The sequence below is a fragment of the Malaclemys terrapin genome, chromosome 21, assembly GCF_027887155.1.
Source record: "Malaclemys terrapin pileata isolate rMalTer1 chromosome 21, rMalTer1.hap1, whole genome shotgun sequence".
Classification (NCBI taxonomy): Eukaryota; Metazoa; Chordata; order Testudines; family Emydidae; genus Malaclemys; species Malaclemys terrapin.
In genome coordinates, this window is record NC_071525.1 from 17165742 (window position 1) to 17184392 (window position 18651).

Consider the following 18651-nt stretch of genomic DNA (forward strand, 5'->3'; position numbering starts at 1 on the left):
GGGCCGCGCCCGCTATCTGGGGGACCTGCAGCACAACTGCTCCCTGCGGGTGGTGGGGCTGCGCCTCAGCGATAACAGCACCTACCGCTTCCGGTTCTACGCAGCGGGCTATGGCAGGATTGACACATGGTTGGGTCAGCCAGGACTGCAGCTCAATGTCACTGGTAACCAGGTTCCATCCAGCACCCCCGGGTCTCTCTCTCTCTCTCTCTCTCTCTCTCACACACACACACACACACACACACTTCTGCCTTACTCTGAAATCCATGTGCTTAGAGCTGGGAGCAGGGGCGGCTCTATGTACTTTGCAGCCCGAAGCACAGCAGTCAGGCATCCTTCGGTGGCCTGTGGGAGGTCCGCCAGACCCGCCCCTTCGGCATACCCTGGAGCTGCCCCTGGCTGGGAGCCAGGACTAAAGCAGGGGGAGTGGTTAGAGAAGGGACCAGGAGTCTGGGGTTCTCTCCCCAGCTCTTGGGGAAGTGGGGTGTAGTGGTTAGAACAGGGGCAATGTGTGGGTCAGACTAATAGGCTGTGTTGTCACACCCTCGTCCCCGTCACTCTGTCTAACCCTTGGCCTGTGCTGAAGAGCCGCTGAGACTGACCCTGCAGCCAGCGTAATGCAGCAGCCGTGAGGGGCTCTCAGGTGGAGCCCGATAGTGGGACTGGGACCCTGGAGGACCCCCCCTCAGAACAGCGGGAGCCGGTAAAACGTGCTTTGTTGGGGTGGGTTCGGGTGGGCAAAAAACCAGGCTGCGTTAATTGGCAGGAAAACACTAAATCTCATAAATGTACCAAGAGTCGCCTATTGGGGAAATTGCTAAATATTTTGTTTGAGCTTCTCTTTCCTCTCTGTGTTTGTCTCCCTCGCTCCAAATCTGGGGAAATGCACCCGCCCAAGTCAGGTCAGAGACGCGTTCTGTGATAACAGGAGTTACAGGGTGTTTGTACCTGGTTCAAGCATGATTTGTTTGATTCTTTTTGTGGTAAAAATTGGGTCTGAATTCCGTTGGTATCAATCATATCTTCACCCACCGGTTTCTGTCGGTCGGTTGGTTGGTTTTTAGCAGCATGGGGGAATCTGTCTCTCTTGCGGGATTTGCGGGATCGGAGGTTTTTGTGGCTGGGAGGGGGATGAAAATGCAAAAACCAAAGCCGGGCACTTGAATAACAGGAACGGGACAGAATTAAAAACAGTCCCGCTTAGGGCTCTGGTCTGAGGCCCGATGTGTGGTGCCCCCCACTGGCGGCTGCGCCCCTCCGGGCAGACCCAGCGCTCCCTGTGTCTCAGGCCAACTTTTGCTGCTCTCCCCCATTGCCACGGGCCCTCATTGCCCCGGCCAGCCGAGCTCCGAGGCTGGGCCGCGCCCGCCCCCTGGGGACTGCTCCCCGCTCTGCAGCCAGGCCACGGCCCCTGGGAGCGCTGCCAGCCCCATGGCCCCACCAGGCTCCTGACCCCTCCTCTCCTCACAGCCCATCCGTGCCAGCCCTCCCTGGGGCGCCGAATGAAACCGGGACCCTCCCTCACCTGTTCCGTGGGGGCCAAGTGCCCCCATCTCCCCTCCTGGTACGACCGAGATGGCGCGCGGCGGAGCCCAGAGCAAACCCCGGGCAAGCCTGGGGCAACCGAGCTGCGAATATCCCCATCCCAGCTGGACCCCGGGGCAGCGCTGAGATGCCAGGTGGATGGATACAGGGATGAGTGTGACCAATCCCAGCCCCTGGGGACAGGTGAGCTCTGCTGCTAGATATGGCATGGGTAGAGCAGGGGGAACTGGGAGCCAGGATGCCTGGGTTCTATCCCTGACACAGAGATGAGAAGAATGGGGACTAGTGGCTAGAGCGGGGGAGGATGGAGTCAGGATTCTTGACTTCTATCCCCATTTTGGGGAGGGGGTGGTCTAGTGGGTTAAAATGGGGGAGACTCAGTGCCAGGACTCCTGGGTTCTTTCCCCAGCTCTGGGAGGGGAGTGGAACTGTGGGTGAGAGCGGGGGATGCTGGGAATCAGGACTCCTGGGTTCTATTCCCTCAAAAACTCTCATCTGGCTCTAGCAAATATTCTTGCCCCGTGGGACTGGACGGGGAGGGACCTGCCCCTTCGTTCAGTCCCGGGGCCCCGCTGACGAACTCTCACCCGACTCTCGCCCTCAGCCACCCCCAACTTGCCCATGGTCGAGGTTTCATGGCCGGCAGGGAAGGCAGCGCTAAGGGAAGGCGACAATTTTACCCTGCGCTGCCAGGCTGCTGCCCTGTGGCCCATCGCCAGGTATGTCTGGTCCCGCGGGGACATGTGGCTGCCAGAAGCCAGGAAGGATTTACGTGTTGACAAGGCAGCCGTCTCTGACGGAGGGAGCTACGCATGCGGGGTCTGGGTCTCTGGCCCCGGCTGGGGGTATCTGAGCCTCTCTGCGAGGGAATCGGTCGAAGTTCAGCGTAAGTATCAAAGGCTGGTGAGAGCCTCCTCCCCGGCAACCCCCGATACTCCCCACACGGCCTCTTGGAGCAGCCCCGTGTGCCCCCACCTCATCCCCCCTGCTTCACCCCACCCACCTCGTCCCCCCTGCTTCACCCCGCCCACCTCGTCCCCCCGCTTCACCCCGCTCACCTCATTAGCCCCAGCCTCATAATCCAGCCCCACCTCCTAATAACCGGGTTTGGTCAACCCCAGTGCTGCTGGCTGTGGGCTGGGCTCCCCTGCCCCTCTGCATCGCTCCCATGGCTGGACCCATCAGCGACAAATTCAGTTTGTGTCCCCCCCACACCTGCCCTGGGCCCCCAGCCCCCTCCGGGCCACTGCCCATCCCCCCACCTACCCCAGGGCCCCATTCCACACTGAGCTAGACCCCGTTCCCTCCCACCTTCCTGGGTGTCCAGCCGCGTCTGTGCCAGGCCCTGCCCCTCCACCTGCCTTGTGTCCCCAGACCCCTCTGGGACAGTCTCTGCACCCCACAAATGCCACAGACCCGTAGGGTTACCATACGTCCTCTTTTTCCCGGACATGTCCGGCTTTTCGGCAGTCAAACCCCCGTTCGGGGGGAATTGCCAAAAAGCTGAACATGTCCGGGAAAATGGCGGCTCTGCTCCTCCCCAACTCTTCGGCTCTGTTTAAGAGCCGAGCTGCCCGAGCGCTATGGGCTTCAGGCAGCCCCCTTGCCTCCGGACCCTGCGCCCCCAGCCGGGCACTTCCCCTCCCGGGCTCTGGCGACGCAGGGTCCGGAGGCACAGGGGGCTGCCCGAAGCCGGTAACGCTGGGGCAGCTTGGCTCTTAAACAGAGCCAAAGAGTCAGGGGAGGAGCAGAGCCTCCGGCCGCGGTGGCTCTGCTCCTCCCCGACTCTTCGGCTCTGTTTAAGAGCCGAGCGCTATGGGCTTTGGGCAGCCCCCATACCTCCGGACCCTGCGCCACCGGAGCCCGGGAGGGAAAGTGCCCGGCGGGGGCGCAGGGTCCGGACGCAAGGGGGCTGCCCGAAGCCCGAGCGCTACCGGCTTCACGATTTGCCGGGCAGCCTCCAGACCCTGCACCCCCGGCTGGGCACTTCCCCTCCCGGGCACCAGCTGCGCTGGGGAAGCGCCGGCCGGGGGCGCAGGGTCTGGGGGCTGCCCGGCAAACTGTGAAGCCAGTAGCGCTGGGGCAGCCCTTTCCCCATGGCTGGGAGTGGGAGGGAAGAGGGAGCGGAGTTAGGGCGGGGAAGGGGCGGAGTTGGGGTGGGGCTGGGGTGGGGAAATGGGCAGGGCCAGGGCCCGTGGAGGGTCCTCTTTTTTTATTTAATAGATATGGTAACCCTAACAGACCCCCAGCCCCATATGGCCCAAGCCCCATACCACCCCTCACCTGCCCCAGGCCCCCAGCTTGCTCTGGGCCAGACCCGCTCCCCCCCCAACTGTGTTGAGCCCCCAAACCCTTCTGGGAAACCCCTCCCCCTTATCCCCATTCCACCCTGCCTGTTCTCGCCCCCAGGAACCACATGGGCGAGGCCTTGCCTCCCACCCCCTGCCCTGCATCCCTTCCCCCCTCTAGGCCAGGTCCCCTACATTCCATCTCTCTCCGTTCACAACCCAACAATCCCCCTTCGTTTTACTGCTTCCCAGTCACTTACTGCAGGAAGCGCCATCCATGGGGTGCAGCAGATCACACCGCTGCCACCAGTTGTCACGGAGTGGGGGGAAGTCAGGGTCCTGCACCCCCCTCTTCCTGCGATTCACCGTGACTCTCAGCCAGCCAGTAAAACAGAAGGTTTATTAGATGACAGAACACAGTCCCAAGCAGAGCTTGTGGGTACAACCAGGACCCCTCAGCCAGGTCCCTCTGGGGGGGCAGGGAGCTTAGACCCCAACCCTGAGGTTTCCCTTTGTTTCCCCAGCCAGCTTCAAACTGAAACTCCCCTGCAGCCCCCGGCTCCTCCTCCAGCCTTTGTCCAGTTTCCCGGGCAAAGGTGTCACCTGGCCCCATCCCCCTCCCGACTCAGGTTACAGGCTCAGGTATCATCCCTCAAATAAAGTCATCCCCTGCGATCCCATCCTCCAAGCAGACAGTCCCAGTAAAACTAGACACATTCCCAGGTCAGTCCCGCCGGCTCCCTACCGCGTCACATCCCAGGTCAGCCCACCCCGCTCCCTACTGCCTCACATCCCAGGTCAGTCCGTCCCGCTCCCTACTGCGTCACATCCCAGGTCAGTCCCCCCGCTCCCTACCGCGTCATATCCCAGGTCAGTCCCCCCGCTCCCTACCGCATCACATCCCAGGTCAGTCCCCCCCGCTCCCTACCGCGTCACATCCCAGGTCAGTCCGCCCCGCTCCCTACCGCGTCACATCCCAGGTCAGTCCCCCCCGCTCCCTACCGCGTCACATCCCAGGTCAGTCCCCCCCGCTCCCTACCGTGTCACATCCCAGGTCAGTCCCCCCGCTCCCTACCGCGTCACATCCCAGGTCAGTCCCCCCGCTCCCTACCGCATCACATCCCAGGTCAGTCCCCCCGCTCCCTACCGCATCACGTCCCAGGTCAGCCCGCCCCCCTCCCTACCGCGCCACGTCCCAGGTCAGTCCCGCCCGCTCCCTACTGCGTCATATCCCAGGTCAGTCCCCCCCGCTCCCTACCGCGTCACATCCCAGGTCAGTCCCCCCGCTCCCTACCGCGTCATGTCCCAGGTCAGTCCCGCCCGCTCCCTACCGCGTCATATCCCAGGTCAGTCCCCCCGCTCCCTACCGCGTCATGTCCCAGGTCAGTCCCGCCCGCTCCCTACTGCGTCATATCCCAGGTCAGTCCCCCCGCTCCCTACTGCGTCACATCCCAGGTTAGTCCGTCCCGCTCCCTACCGCGTCACATCCCAGGTCAGCCCACCCCGCTCCCTACCGCGTCACATCCCAGGTCAGTCCGCCCCCCTCCCTACTGCGTCACGTCCCAGGTCAGCCCGCCCCGCTCCCTACCGCATCACATCCCAGGTCAGTCCACCCCGCTCCCTACCGCGTCACATCCCAGGTCAGCCCGCCCTGCTCCCTACCGCATCACGTCCCAGGTCAGCCCGCCCTGCTCCCTACCGCGTCACATCCCAAGTCAGTCCCCCTGCTCCTACTGCGTCACGTCCCAGGTCAGTCCCCCCGCTCCCTACCGCGTCACATCCCAGGTCAGTCCCCCCGCTCCCTACCGCGTCACATCCCAGGTCAGTCCCCCCGCTCCCTACCGCGTCACATCCCAGGTCAGTCCCCCCGCTCCCTACCGCGTCACGTCCCAGGTCAGTCCCCCCGCTCCTTACCGCGTCACATCCCAGGTCAGTCCCCCCGCTCCCTACCGCGTCACATCCCAGGTCAGTCCCCCCGCTCCCTACCGCGTCACATCCCAGGTCAGTCCCCCCGCTCCCTACCGCGTCACATCCCAGGTCAGTCCCCCCGCTCCCTACCGCGTCACGTCCCAGGTCAGTCCCCCCGCTCCCTACCGCGTCACGTCCCAGGTCAGTCCCCCCGCTCCCTACCGCATCACATCCCAGGTCAGCCCGCCCTGCTCCCTACCGCGTCACATCCCAAGTCAGTCCCCCTGCTCCTACTGCGTCACGTCCCAGGTCAGTCCCCCCGCTCCCTACCGCGTCACATCCCAGGTCAGTCCCCCCGCTCCCTACCGCGTCACATCCCAGGTCAGTCCCCCCGCTCCTTACCGCGTCACATCCCAGGTCAGTCCCCCCGCTCCCTACCGCGTCACGTCCCAGGTCAGTCCCCCCGCTCCTTACCGCGTCACATCCCAGGTCAGTCCCCCCGCTCCCTACCGCGTCACATCCCAGGTCAGTCCCCCCGCTCCCTACCGCGTCACGTCCCAGGTCAGTCCCCCCGCTCCCTACCGCGTCACATCCCAGGTCAGTCCCCCCGCTCCCTACCGCGTCACATCCCAGGTCAGTCCCCCCGCTCCCTACCGCGTCACATCCCAGGTCAGTCCCCCCGCTCCCTACCGCATCACGTCCCAGGTCAGTCCCCCCGCTCCCTACCGCATCACATCCCAAGTCAGTCCGCCCCACTCCCTATTGCATCACAATTTTGAAGAGCATCGCGGCGGAGCAGGCTGGGGAGTATCGCTGCCAGGCCGAGAATGGGATCGGCCAGTCCCTGTCCCCGCCCCCCATCACCATCACTGTCCGGTGTAAGTGCCGGGGACGTGTGAAAAGAGACCTCCGGGGTGGGGGAGGGGCTGGGGTTGGGCCTTTGTGCCGTAGGCCCAGCGCGGGAGGGTCGTCATGGCGATCACGGTGGATCACAAGCTCACCAGGAGCTCCCAGCGCCGCGGTGGCCAGCAGGGCTAGCGCGATCCCGGGGTGCATGAACAGGGCAATCTGGAATCGAGCAGAGAGGGGATTTTCCCCTGGATCTGGTCCTGGTGTGACCGCGGCCCGGGTCCTGTGCCCAGTTCTGGGGCCCGCACTCCCAGGAGGTGGTGATCAGCTGGGGAGGGGTCAGAGAAGAGCCAGGAGAAGGAGTCAGGGGCTGGAAAACCTGCCCTAGGGTGAGAGACTCCAGGACTCCGTCTGTTTAGCTGAACCAAGGGAAGGGGAAGGGGGGACGTGAGCTCGTCTGGAAGATCCTACGCGGAGAAGAGAACGTTGATCATGGGCCCGGTGGCCGAGCAGACCGAGATCCAGGAGCTGGAAGCTGAAGCTAGACAAATTCAGACTGGCAATAAGGTGCAAATGTTGAAGAGGGAGGAGAATTTGCCATTGAAACAACGATCTCGGGACGTGGTGGATTCTCCCTCTCAGGGGATGTTTAAATCATGCCGGGAGGTTTGGCTAAAGGATCTGCTCTCGTTCAAACGGGAATGAATTCAGGGGAGTCCTGGAGCCTGTGTCACCCAGCTGGTCCTTCTGCCCTTACAGTCTATGGATCATCCGTCCCTGTGCCCATCGCTGCCTTTGCCAGAGGTCTCGGGGAGACTGGCTGTGATTCCTCCAGCCCTTAAATCAAACAGGCAGGGGCTGGACTACATCTCCCATGATGCACCACAGCCAGTGATTCCAATGAAGCGCCCGTCTCTGCACCAAGAGGGGAGCAGGTGGTGCATCCTAGGAGTTGTAGTTCAGCCAGACAGCCCGGCTGACAGAGGAGACTGAGAACGTGAGGCATAAGAACTGCAAGTGCCATGATGCACCACACCGAAGGACTCCTATGACACACATGGAATGATGGGATTTTGTGAGAATCTGGTTTTTCGTTTAGAAAAAAAAGTTTCTAGTAGAGCTGGCCAGGAAATGTTTTTTTTTCCCCCAGTGGGAAAGCTCCACTTTTCATAGAAATGTCAAAAACTGAAATATTTCAATTGAAAATGGCCTGATGGGAATTGTAGTTTTGGTGCCTCGTGCTCCCATTCGCTTCTGTGGGCCAGGATCTCTAGCGGGACTATATCTCCCATCATGCACCCTGACTATGGATTCCTATGAGGCACCCTTCCTATCACCAAGAGGGTACATCATGGGAGATGTAATCCAGCTGGGCAGCACAGCCTATAGAGGAGGCTGGGGGTGCTGGGAGGGGAGGGCTTCGTGTCTGAGCATCAGATCTGCTGTCTCCAAAGCCACGGGTTCGAATCCTGCCTGCTATCCCCATGCCACCCTGCCTGTTCTGGCCCCCTGGAGCAAATGGGCCAGGCCCTGCCCCTCACCCCCTGCCCTGGATCCCTCCCCCCTTCTGGCCCAGGTCCCCCCCACTCTGTCTCTCTCTGTTCACGCCCCGTGTCTCGGTCTCACCCCACAGACGTCCCCACAGGGTCTGCGTTATGGCAGCTCCGGGCACCAGCCCGCAGGAAGGGGAATCGGTGACACTAACGTGCAATTACACCAGCAGCCTCCCCGCCCCCAACTCCTACACCTGGTACCGGGGCGGCGGCAGCTGGAGGGATCCCGGCAGGAAATGGTGTTGAAGAGCATCGCAGCGGAGCAGGCTGGGGAGTATCACTGCCAGGCCAACAATGGGATCGGCCAGTCACGGTCCCCCACCATCACCATCACTGTCCGGTGTAAGTGCCGGGGACGTGTGAAAAGAGACCTCCGGGGTGGGGGAGGGGCTGGGGTTGGGCCTTTGTGCCGTAGGCCCAGCGCGGGAGGGTCGTCGTGGCGATCGCGGTGGATCACGAGCTCACCAGGAGCTCCCAGGGCCGCGGTGGCCAGCAGGGCTAGCGCGATCCCGGGGTGCATGAACAGGGCAATCTGGAATCGAGCAGAGAGGGGATTTTCCCTCTGGATTTGATCCTGGTGTGACCACGGCCGGGGTCCTGTGCCCAGTTCTGGGGCCCGCACTCCCAGGAGGTGCTGATCAGCTGGGGAGGGGTCAGAGAAGAGCCAGGAGAAGGAGTCAGGGGCTGGAAAACCTGCCCTAGGGTGAGAGACTCAAGGACTCCGTCTGTTTAGCTGAACCAAGGGAAGGGGAAGGGGGACGTGAGCCCCGTCCGGAAGATCCTACGCGGAGAAGAGAACGTTGATAATGGGCCCGGCGGCCGAGCAGGCCGAGATCCAGGGGCTGGAAGCTGAAGCTAGACAAATTCAGACTGGCAATAAGGTGCAAATGTTGAACAGGGAGGAGAATTTGCCATTGAAACAACGATCTCAGGACATGGTGGATTCTCCCTCTCAGGGGATGTTTAAATCACACTGGGATGTTTTGCTAAAGGATCTGCTTTCGTTCAAATGGGAATGAATTCAGGGGCGTCCTGGGGCCTGTGTCACCCAGCTGGTCCTTCTGCCCTTAGATTCTATGGATCATCCGTCCCTGTGCCCATCACTGCCTTTGCCAGAGGTCTCGGGGAGGCTGGTTGTGATTCCTCCAGCCCTTTAATCAAACAGGCAGGGGCTGGACTACGTCTCCCATGATGCACCACAGCCAGGGATTCCAATGAAGCGCCCCTCCCCGCACCAAGAGGGAGCAGGTGGTGCATCCGCAGAGATGTAGTTCAGCCAGACAGCCCGGCTGACAGAGGAGACTGAGAATGTGGGGCACAGGAACTGCAAGTCCCATCATGCACCACACCGAAGGACTCCTATGACACACATGGAATGATGGGATTTTGTGAGATTCTGGTTTTCATTTAGAAAAAAAAAATTCTACTGGAGCTGGCCAGGAAATGATTTTTTTTCCCCAGTGGGAGAGCTCCACTTTTCATAGAAATGTCAAAAACTGAAATATTTCAATTGAAAATGGCCTGATGGGAGTTGGAGTTTGGGTGCCTTGTGCTCCCATTCTCTTCTGTGGGCTAGAATTTCTGGCAGGACTATATCTCCCATGATGCACCCTGGCTATAGATTCCTATGAGGCACCCTTCCCATCACCTCGAGGGGGACAGTGGTGCGTCTCATGGGAGATATAACCCAGCTGGGCATCACAGCCTATAGAGGAGGCTGGGGGTACTGAGAGGGCTTCGCATCTGAGCATCAGGTCTGATGGCTCCAAAGCCACGGGTTCAAATCCTGCCAGATTCACTTTGCTCCTGCGGCAGATCAGTGGAACCGGCTGAGGTTGATGCAGCGTGGGGAGGATACAATCCCATGCTACAGCTCCCAAGACTCAGCCTTTGCCCCGGTGATTTGCTCCCAATTCCCTTTCTGCCAAATGTTGTGTTATGTAGGGTTACCATACGTCCTCTTTTTCCCGGACATGTCCGGCTTTTCGGCAGTCAAACCCCCGTCCGGGGGGAATTGCCAAAAAGCGGAACATGTCCGGGAAAATGGCGGCTCTGTTTAAGAGCCCGGCTGCCTGAACGCTACCGGCTTCGGGCAGCCCCGTGCCTGGAGACCCTGCGCCGCTGGAGCCCGGGAGGGGAAGTGCCCGGCTGGGGGCGCAGGGTCTGGAGGCATGGGGCTGCCCGAAGCCGGTAGCACTCCGGCAGCCCGGCTCTTAAATAGAGCCGCGGGGACTGGAGCCTCCAGCCGCCGGGGCTGTGTGTAACTGACACAGTGTCAGTTACACACAGCCCCAGCCGCTGGAGGCTCTGTTTAAGAACCGGGCTGCCCGAGAGCTACCGGCTTCGGGCAGCCCCGTGCCTCCGGACCCTGCGCCCCCAGCCGGGCACTTCCCCTCCCGGGCTCCGGCGGCGCAGGGTCCGGAGGCACGGGGGCTGCCCAAAGCCGGTAGCGCTGGGGCAGCCCGGCTCTTAAACAGAGCCTAAGAGGAGCAGAGCCTCCAGCTGCGGGGGCTCTGCTCCTCTTCGGCTCTGTGTAACTTATACAGTGTAAGTTACGCAGAGCCGCCGGAGCCCCGGAGGGGAAGTGCCCGGCTGGGGGCACAGGGTCCGGAGGCATGGGGGCTGCCCAAAGCCCGAGCGCTACCGGCTTCACGGTTGCTGGGCAGCCTCCAGACCCTGCGCCCCCGGCTGGGCGCTTCCCCTCCCGGGCACCAGCTGCGCTGGGGAAGCGCCGGCTGGGGGCGCAGGGTCTGGGGGCTGCCCGGGAAACCGTGATGCTGGTAGCACTGGGGCAGCCCTTTCCCCCTGGCTGGGAGTGGGAGGGAGGAGGGGGCGGAGTTAGGGTGGGGGAAGGGGCGGAGTTGGGGCGGGGCTAGGGGTGGGGAAATGGGCGGGGCCATGGCCCGTGGAGGGTCCTCTTTTTTTATTTATGAGATATGGTAACCCTAGTGTTATGTCCTACGTCCTTCCTCCACCCTATATGTGTCCGCACCTTACCGCTGGGCCCACCCCAGAAGTGGCTGCATCTCAGCACAGGTGAGCCATCCCCGTATGGCTATTGACCTGCTGCCTTTTCCCAGAGGCAGCTGCATCTCAGTGCTGAGCGAGCCATGCCCGTGCGGCGTTGCTGTGCGGCTGTTACCAAGCTGCCCCGCCCCAGAGGTGGCTACATCTTAGCACCACGTGTCATGATCCATCCCCATTCATCCTCACTGTGTGGTTCTTACCCAGCTGCCATCCATCAGCAAACGGGGTTCAAAAATCTGCTGCCAGGTTGATCCAATAACCCTCCTTTCTCCTTTCCAGTCCCCGGGGCTCCCGCGTACATCATAGGACCTACAGTTGCGCTTGTCCTATTGCTGCTGGTGGGGCTGGTCGGCGTCATAGCTTGGAGGTATTTGCGCTTTGGCAAACCGGTAATATCCACGTCTCTGATCGTCTGGCAATCCCCATCTCCTCCCGCCGGCCTTTGCCGGAGAACCCCACGCAATCCAGGGCTGAGAATTGCAGAGCCAGTTCAGATGCATGGAAACCCAGTTGGTGGGAGGTGATTGAATGGTGGTGGTTGGGTCCCACACAGATACCTGACACCCGCGAGGGGCCTGGGAAGGGCTGGGTGGCCCCCTGGTTAAACGGCTGGGCTGGGCGTCAGGAGAGCCAGGGACAAGCCCAGGCAGGAGGTTCTATTTTGTGGGAGCCTTTGTCCTGTTCCTTCCCCCCCTGAACCGAAGCAGATGATGTTTTGCCTCTGAGCTGTTGGTCTCCTTTATTTGTAGGAAGATGCGGAGCAAACGCCAGGGAACGAGCAGCAATCCGGTAAGTGCGTCTATGGGGCTGGGAGCCAGGACGCCTGGGTTCTCTCCCTAGCTCTGCTGCTGACTTATGTCATGACTTTAGATGAGCTCTGTCCCTCAGTTTACCCCTCCAGAGAATGGGATTATAAAATCCCCCTCCCACCCCCCCCTCCGAACAGGACAGAAGGTTTCCAATCCCCTGGGTAGTTTATCGGGGGGGAGGGGCTATGTGCATTTTCCTTTGTTATTACACATCACTGAGCAGTCCCAGAGCAGTGGCTCGCGGCCTCACTTCTGCCTGTCTTGCAGCACCCGCCGGGCCCGGGGGAGACCCTGATGTCTGATCGCATCTATGAGAACACCCAGGACTATGGCATGGGGAAGCCAGACCGCCTGGCCCCACCCGGGGCCCCCAGTAACAGCAGAGCCTGGCTGTGAGCTACTGTGCAGGGGCTGGGTGTGGGGTGGTGCCCATGCGTTGGGAGAATGTCGCCAAGGGTGAGCTTGATACAGCTACTGCTGGGTGTGTTTGTGTGTGTGCGTGTGTGTGTGTGTGTGTGTGTGTGTGTGTGTCCCTGGCGCCCCCTGCTGGAGGGATGAGCCCTGTTCGGGGTGCGGGCTGGATCGGAGCCAGCACTCTCTAGACGGGGTCCACAAACATTTTCTGTTGCGCCCTCCCTGACCCATAACGGAATCTGTCTGCACCCAGATTGTGGGGGAGGGATAACTCAGTGGTTTGAGCATTGGCCTGCTAAACTCAGGGTTGGGAGTTCAGTCCTTGAGGGGGCCACTTAGGGATCTGGGGCAAAATCAGTACTTGGTCCTGCTAGTGAAGGCAGGGGGCTGGACTTGATGACCTTTCAAGGTCCCTTCCAGTTCTAGGAGAGAGGATATCTCCATTTATTTATTTAACCCCCCTCCCCTACCAGGAGCAGGCGAGAGCCGCAATCAGGGGCTGGGGCGGGGCAGAGCAGGGCTGGGTGGGGCTTCCTCCCTGCCCCCCATGGGGGCTGGCCCCTCCACACTGCCCCAAAAGTTCCTAAATTCCCTCCTAGGGTGGTGCGCCCCACAGTTTGGGGACCACTGCTGTAGAAGGGAAAGGCCCTGTGCCCCTTTCCCTGCCCCCCTCCCCAAGCCAGCCAGTCCCCCGCTCTGGGGCTGGATTGGAGCCAGTGCCCGCTAGAGAGGAAAGGCCCCATTCCCCATTCCCCAAATCCATGACTCATGTCTGGTCTGGGAGCTTTAGCCCAGGGGTCCCCCCAGCCACTGACCCACAGGGGTTCTACGCTGTGACCGACGCAGCCTGTCCAACCCCCAGCCACGGCGCTGCAGCCGACCCAGCGCTAGCAACCAAATGCCCTCGCGCCATCCCCAGCCCCCCTAACGGTCTCTCTTTCCATGGCAGCGCCCCCACCGAGGTGTGCCCGGGCTCTCCGGCCGGCACCAGGCAATCCCACATCTACAGCCAGCCGATGAACATGGTCAAAGTACCGCAGGTGAGTGATTCATTCCTCTGTGTATATGGGGCCCAGGACTCCTGGGTTCTATTCCTGGCTCTGGGAGGGGAGTAGGGTTGAGTGGGTTAAAGCCGGGGAAGGGGGCAGAGGCTGGGAGCCAGGACTCCTGGGTTCTATCCCTGGCTCTGGGAGGGGAGTGGGGTCTAGTGGGTTAGACCTGGGGGAGGGGAGCAGAGGGTGGGAGCCAGGATTCCTGGGTTCTATCCCTGGCTCTGGGAGGGGAGTGGGGTCTAGTGGGTTAGAGCCGGGGGAGGGGTCAGAGGCTGGGAGCCAGGACTCCTGGGTTCTATCCCTGGCCCTGGGAGGGGAGTAGGGTTGAGTGGGTTAGAGCCGGGGGAGGGGGCAGAGAGCGGGAGCCAGGACTCCTGGGCTCTCTCCCAGCTCTGCCCCTGTGAGATCAGCTCCCAGTGGCAGCGAGATCAGGCTGGGCTGGGTGCTCTGGGTCAGGGCGAGCGCAGCTGCTGGGCAGGGGAGGAGGCATCGCCCAGCAGCTGGAGGGCACAGAGGTGGGCGGGAGGCTGAGTTACAGGGCTGGGGGGTGACATGAAGAGGAGAGCGCCCTGGAGGGAGGTTCTGTATCACCTGGGGCAGCGGGACAAGCTCTGGGCAGCTGGCGTTTGCAGAAATAGTTCACCCACTGGCTGGGGCAGGGAATGGGGCCTGGGGCCTTTCCCCTGTAGGGGGCCCCAGCTCTGATCCAACTGCTGGTGACTCAGTAGCAGCATTACCTTGAGCTGATGGAGCTGCTCCATTAGATGGCAGGAGTAGCAGAGCTGTTATCCCCAAGGGGGAGCTGAAGGAGTTGCTCCATTAGCCAGCAGCAGTGGTAGGGCTCTTATCCTACCTGTGTGTCTCCCACTACGGAGGTGATGCCCTTAGCTGGTGTGTTTGGGTCGATATAAGGGGTCTCCAGAATGCCAGGTGCTGTGATGATCATCAAGGCTAAAACTGGTTGGGGAGGAGTTGTATTTAGGAGACAGAGTTGCTTAGTGGATAGAGCACTGGCCTGAGACACAGGACACCTGGGTTCTCTTTCTGGCTCTTCCGCCTGCCTGCTGGGTGACCTTGGCTAAGTCACTTCCCCGCCTGGTGCCTCAGTTTCCCCAGCCGTGCATTAAGCTCTGCTGATGTCAAGTTCCCCGTCAGAGCCAGGGGTTCGCATTATTATTCTTTGCCCTAGGGTGACCCGGACGAGGTCCACTACTCGGCCATCCAGCTGCAGCCTCCCCCCCGGAGAGCAGAGCCTGAAGCTGACCTCACCTGCGAATACGCTGCTATTAAGCGCTAGCATCCAGCTGAAGCTCATCTGGCGCTTTCCCCCAAACTCAGGGCAGCCCCACGGCCTGGGCGATACACGAGGCCAGGCTGGGTGATCTCCCCGCCCCCGGCTGAGCTGAGACTCTGGGAATTAGGCTCCAAATTCAGAGGTTTGCTAAGATCTGGATTCTTAGAAGTGGCCCCATAAATGGGGCATTCAAGGGGGCGGCGCAGGGATCGGAGGGTGGAGGGAGGCTCTAAGGCCCAGCTCCTTGAAGGCATTTCAGTGCCTAACTCCCCTGGGGCTTCACCCCCGCGGAAGGGCTGTTTCTGTCACTTCCCATTGACTCAATAGACATTCCAGGCTTCAGCGCGACGCAGACACAGCGCGGCTCTGCTGGACTCACACTATAAAGCTTTAGAACGAAAACACAAAGTGTCGACTGTCTTGTTATAGCCGTGTGGCCCCGGGCTGTGAGAGAGACAAGGTGGGATACGGTGAAATCGAGGTTTCCTGCCATTGAGTGATGAAAATAATTGAAATCTTCCGAGCCTACATGTATTTATGCCGTACCAAGAGTCAGTGAGAGACCAGCCTTAGAACCAATAACCAATAACCGCCCTTATCCTAAGCTAATGCACCAATTTCTTTGTGGTGGATTCTAGGCCCCGTTGCCAAACCTCTTACTGAACCGGCGTTCGCTTAGTACGTTCGCTTAGTACATTCACAGGCTTGGAGGATTTTGTTTTTAGTGGTAAATGTCAATTTCACCATATTCACACCAACCGCCAAAACATATTTCCCTTGGTAATAATTGACATCGGCAGATGGGCCAGGTAAGAAAACTGCGGCTTGAGAACTTAGTGTTTGATTTAAGGATGTTGAGTTGGGAATTTTGACCGGGGATGTTGACAATTGGTGTTTTAAGAGTTGTAAAGTGTTCACTCTTTCAGCCTCGACACATGCAGTCATGAAATAAATATTGGCCGACACACACACCCCCTCCACAATTTCCTGCAATTAGGACAATTTAAATGGATAAAATTAGTTTAAAGGCCATAATTTTGCACAATTGTGAAAATTTAAAATCAATCAAAGTCTGAAACATGATGAAGAGTAAATATCGATATTGTCTGTTGAACTTAGGGCTGTTGATTAATCGCAGTTCACTCACACGATTAACTCAAAATAATTAATCGTGCTTAAAAATATTAATCACGATTAAGCGCAGTTTTAATCGCACTGTTAAACAATAGAATGCCTATTGAAACGTAGTAAATATTTTGGATGTTTTTCTACATTTTCATATATGTTATAGTCTGTGTTGTAATGGAAATCAAAGTGTACATTATTTTTTATTACAAATATTTCCACTGTAAGAATGATAAACAAAAGAAATAATATTTTTCAGTTCTCCTCATACAAGTACTGAAGTGCAAACTCTTTGTCGTGAAAGTGCAACTTACAAATGTAGATTTTTTTTTTTTTGGTTACATAACTGCACTCAAAAACAAAATAATGTCAAACTTTACAGCCTACAAGTCCACTCAGTCCTACTTCTTGTTCTGCCAGTCGCTCAGACAAACAGGTTTGTTTACATTTGCAGGAGATAATGCTGCCCGCGTCTTCTTTACAATGTCACCAGAAAGTGAAAACAGGCATTTGCATGGCACTTTTGTAGCCGGCATTGCAAAGTATTTACGTGCCAGATATGCTAAACTTTCGTATGCTCCTTCATGCTTCGGCCACCATTCCAGAGGACATGCTTCCATGCTGATGACTCTCGTTAAAAAAATAATGTGTTAATTAAATTTGTGACTGAACTCCTTGGGAGAGAATTGTATCTCCCCTGCTCTGTTTTACCTGCATTCTGCCATATATTTCATGTTATAGCAGTCTCGGATGATGACCCAGCACATGCTGTTCATTTTAAGAACACTTTCACTGCAGATTTGACAAAACACAAAGAAGGTACCAATGTGAGATTTCTAAAGATAGCTACAGCACTCGACCCAAGGTTTAAGAATCTGAAGTGCTTTCCAAAATCTGAGAGGGACGAGGTGTGGAACATGCTGTCAGAAGTTTTAAAAGAGCAACACTCCGATGCAGAAACTACAGAACCGAACCACCAAAAAAGAAAATCAACCTTCTGCTGGTGGCATCTGACTCAGATAATGAAAATGACCATGCGTCAGTCCGCACTGCTTTGGATTGTTATCGAGCCGAGCCTGTCATCAGCATGGACGCATGTCCCCTGGAATGGTGGTTGAAGCACGAAGGGACATATGAGGCTTTAGCACATCTGGCACGTAAATATCTTGCAATGCCGGCTACAACAGTGCCATGCGAACGCCTGTTCTCACTTTCAGGTGACATTGTAAACAAGAAGTGGGCAGCATTATCTCCTGCAAATGTAAACAAACCTGTTTGTCTGAGCGATTGGCTGAACAAGAAGTAGGACTGAGTGGACTTGTAGGCGCTAAAGTTTTACATTGTTCTATTTTTGAATGCAGTTTTTTATGTACATAATTCTACATCTGTAAATTCAACTCTCATGATAAAGAGATTGCATTATTATACTTGTATTGGGTGAATTGAAAAATACTATTTTTGTTTTTTAACAGCGCAAATACTTGTAATCAAATATAAATATAAAGTGAGCACTGTAGACTTTGTATTCTGTGTTGTAACTGAAATCAATGTATTTGAAAATGTAGAAAACATCCAAAAATATTTAAATAAATGGTATTCTATTATTAACAGTGCGATGAATTTTTTTAATCACTTGGCAGCCCTACTTGAAATTATAAACCAGTAAAAATCTCACACTCTCTATACAGTGGTCTCCATATATACTATGCACTCCTTTTATAACAATCACATCTGCTCCGGATTATTTGATTCTTATAAGCGGTCGCTTCTTGCAAGTGGAGTATAGATATGATTTTGCCCCAGTGGTTTTGCTCACTGGTTTTGATACGCGATTGATTCTTATAACAGTGATTCTTATAACTGGAGTGCACTGTATATCTATCAGATCTGTATAGGCCGCACCTATATATCCATATAGCCACATATGTGTCGCTCTGCATTGGTGTTAGAGAAGGCAGGGCCCAGAAATGACCCGGCTCCAGGAGCAGAAGGTGGGGAGTAGAAACAAGTGAACGTGTTCACATGAAACTTTTTTTGATCAGGAAACACAAGGTCGGTGCCACCAAAACATTGCGCGATTTCAGGTGGGTTTTGCCAAATTGTTTCAGTAGAAGATTAAAACCGCCAAAGCCTCGAATTGGTTCAGTCCAAAACGATTTTTTTTGTTTCAAAAATTCCTTTCATGTGTTGTTTTTAAATCAAAACCATTGAAAATTGGTCAAACTTGACAGGAATTTTGGTTCCGATTTTTTGGCATTGCTGGCACACCAGAAAATCTGTTATTTGCCCAGCGGTGATGGGGCAGCCCCACCCTGACCATACATCCCTGGCACGGTCATTCCCACCGGTGCAAAGAGGCTTGAAGCTTGACCCAACTGCCCTGCTGAAATTGGAAAGGGGCCCACAAGCATCTCCGTTCTGCAAGGATAAAGCCCACGATGAGCCGTGATATTAGACTGAGGCCTGGATCCTGTATTAGGTCCAGCCATTGGGCGGTAACAGGGGTCCGATGGCAGGATCAGGGCCAAAGTGTCTCCTCCTGGCTCCGGGTTAAAATGCTGAGCTGTGAATCCTGAAGGCAAGTGAGGGATCGCAATGCTAAGAGAGCCCTGGGGTGGGTAATATTGGGCAGCGTGTACTCTCCGGGCCGTGCAGGTTGCAGGACTAGAGGGTTTGGTTAATCAATCCACACATCTCAAGGGACTGTTCTGCACGGCCAGTTTGCCCTCGTGCCCAGCCCGGGCCGGAGAACCTCCCCCAGGGGACCCTGCACCCAGCCCAGATCTG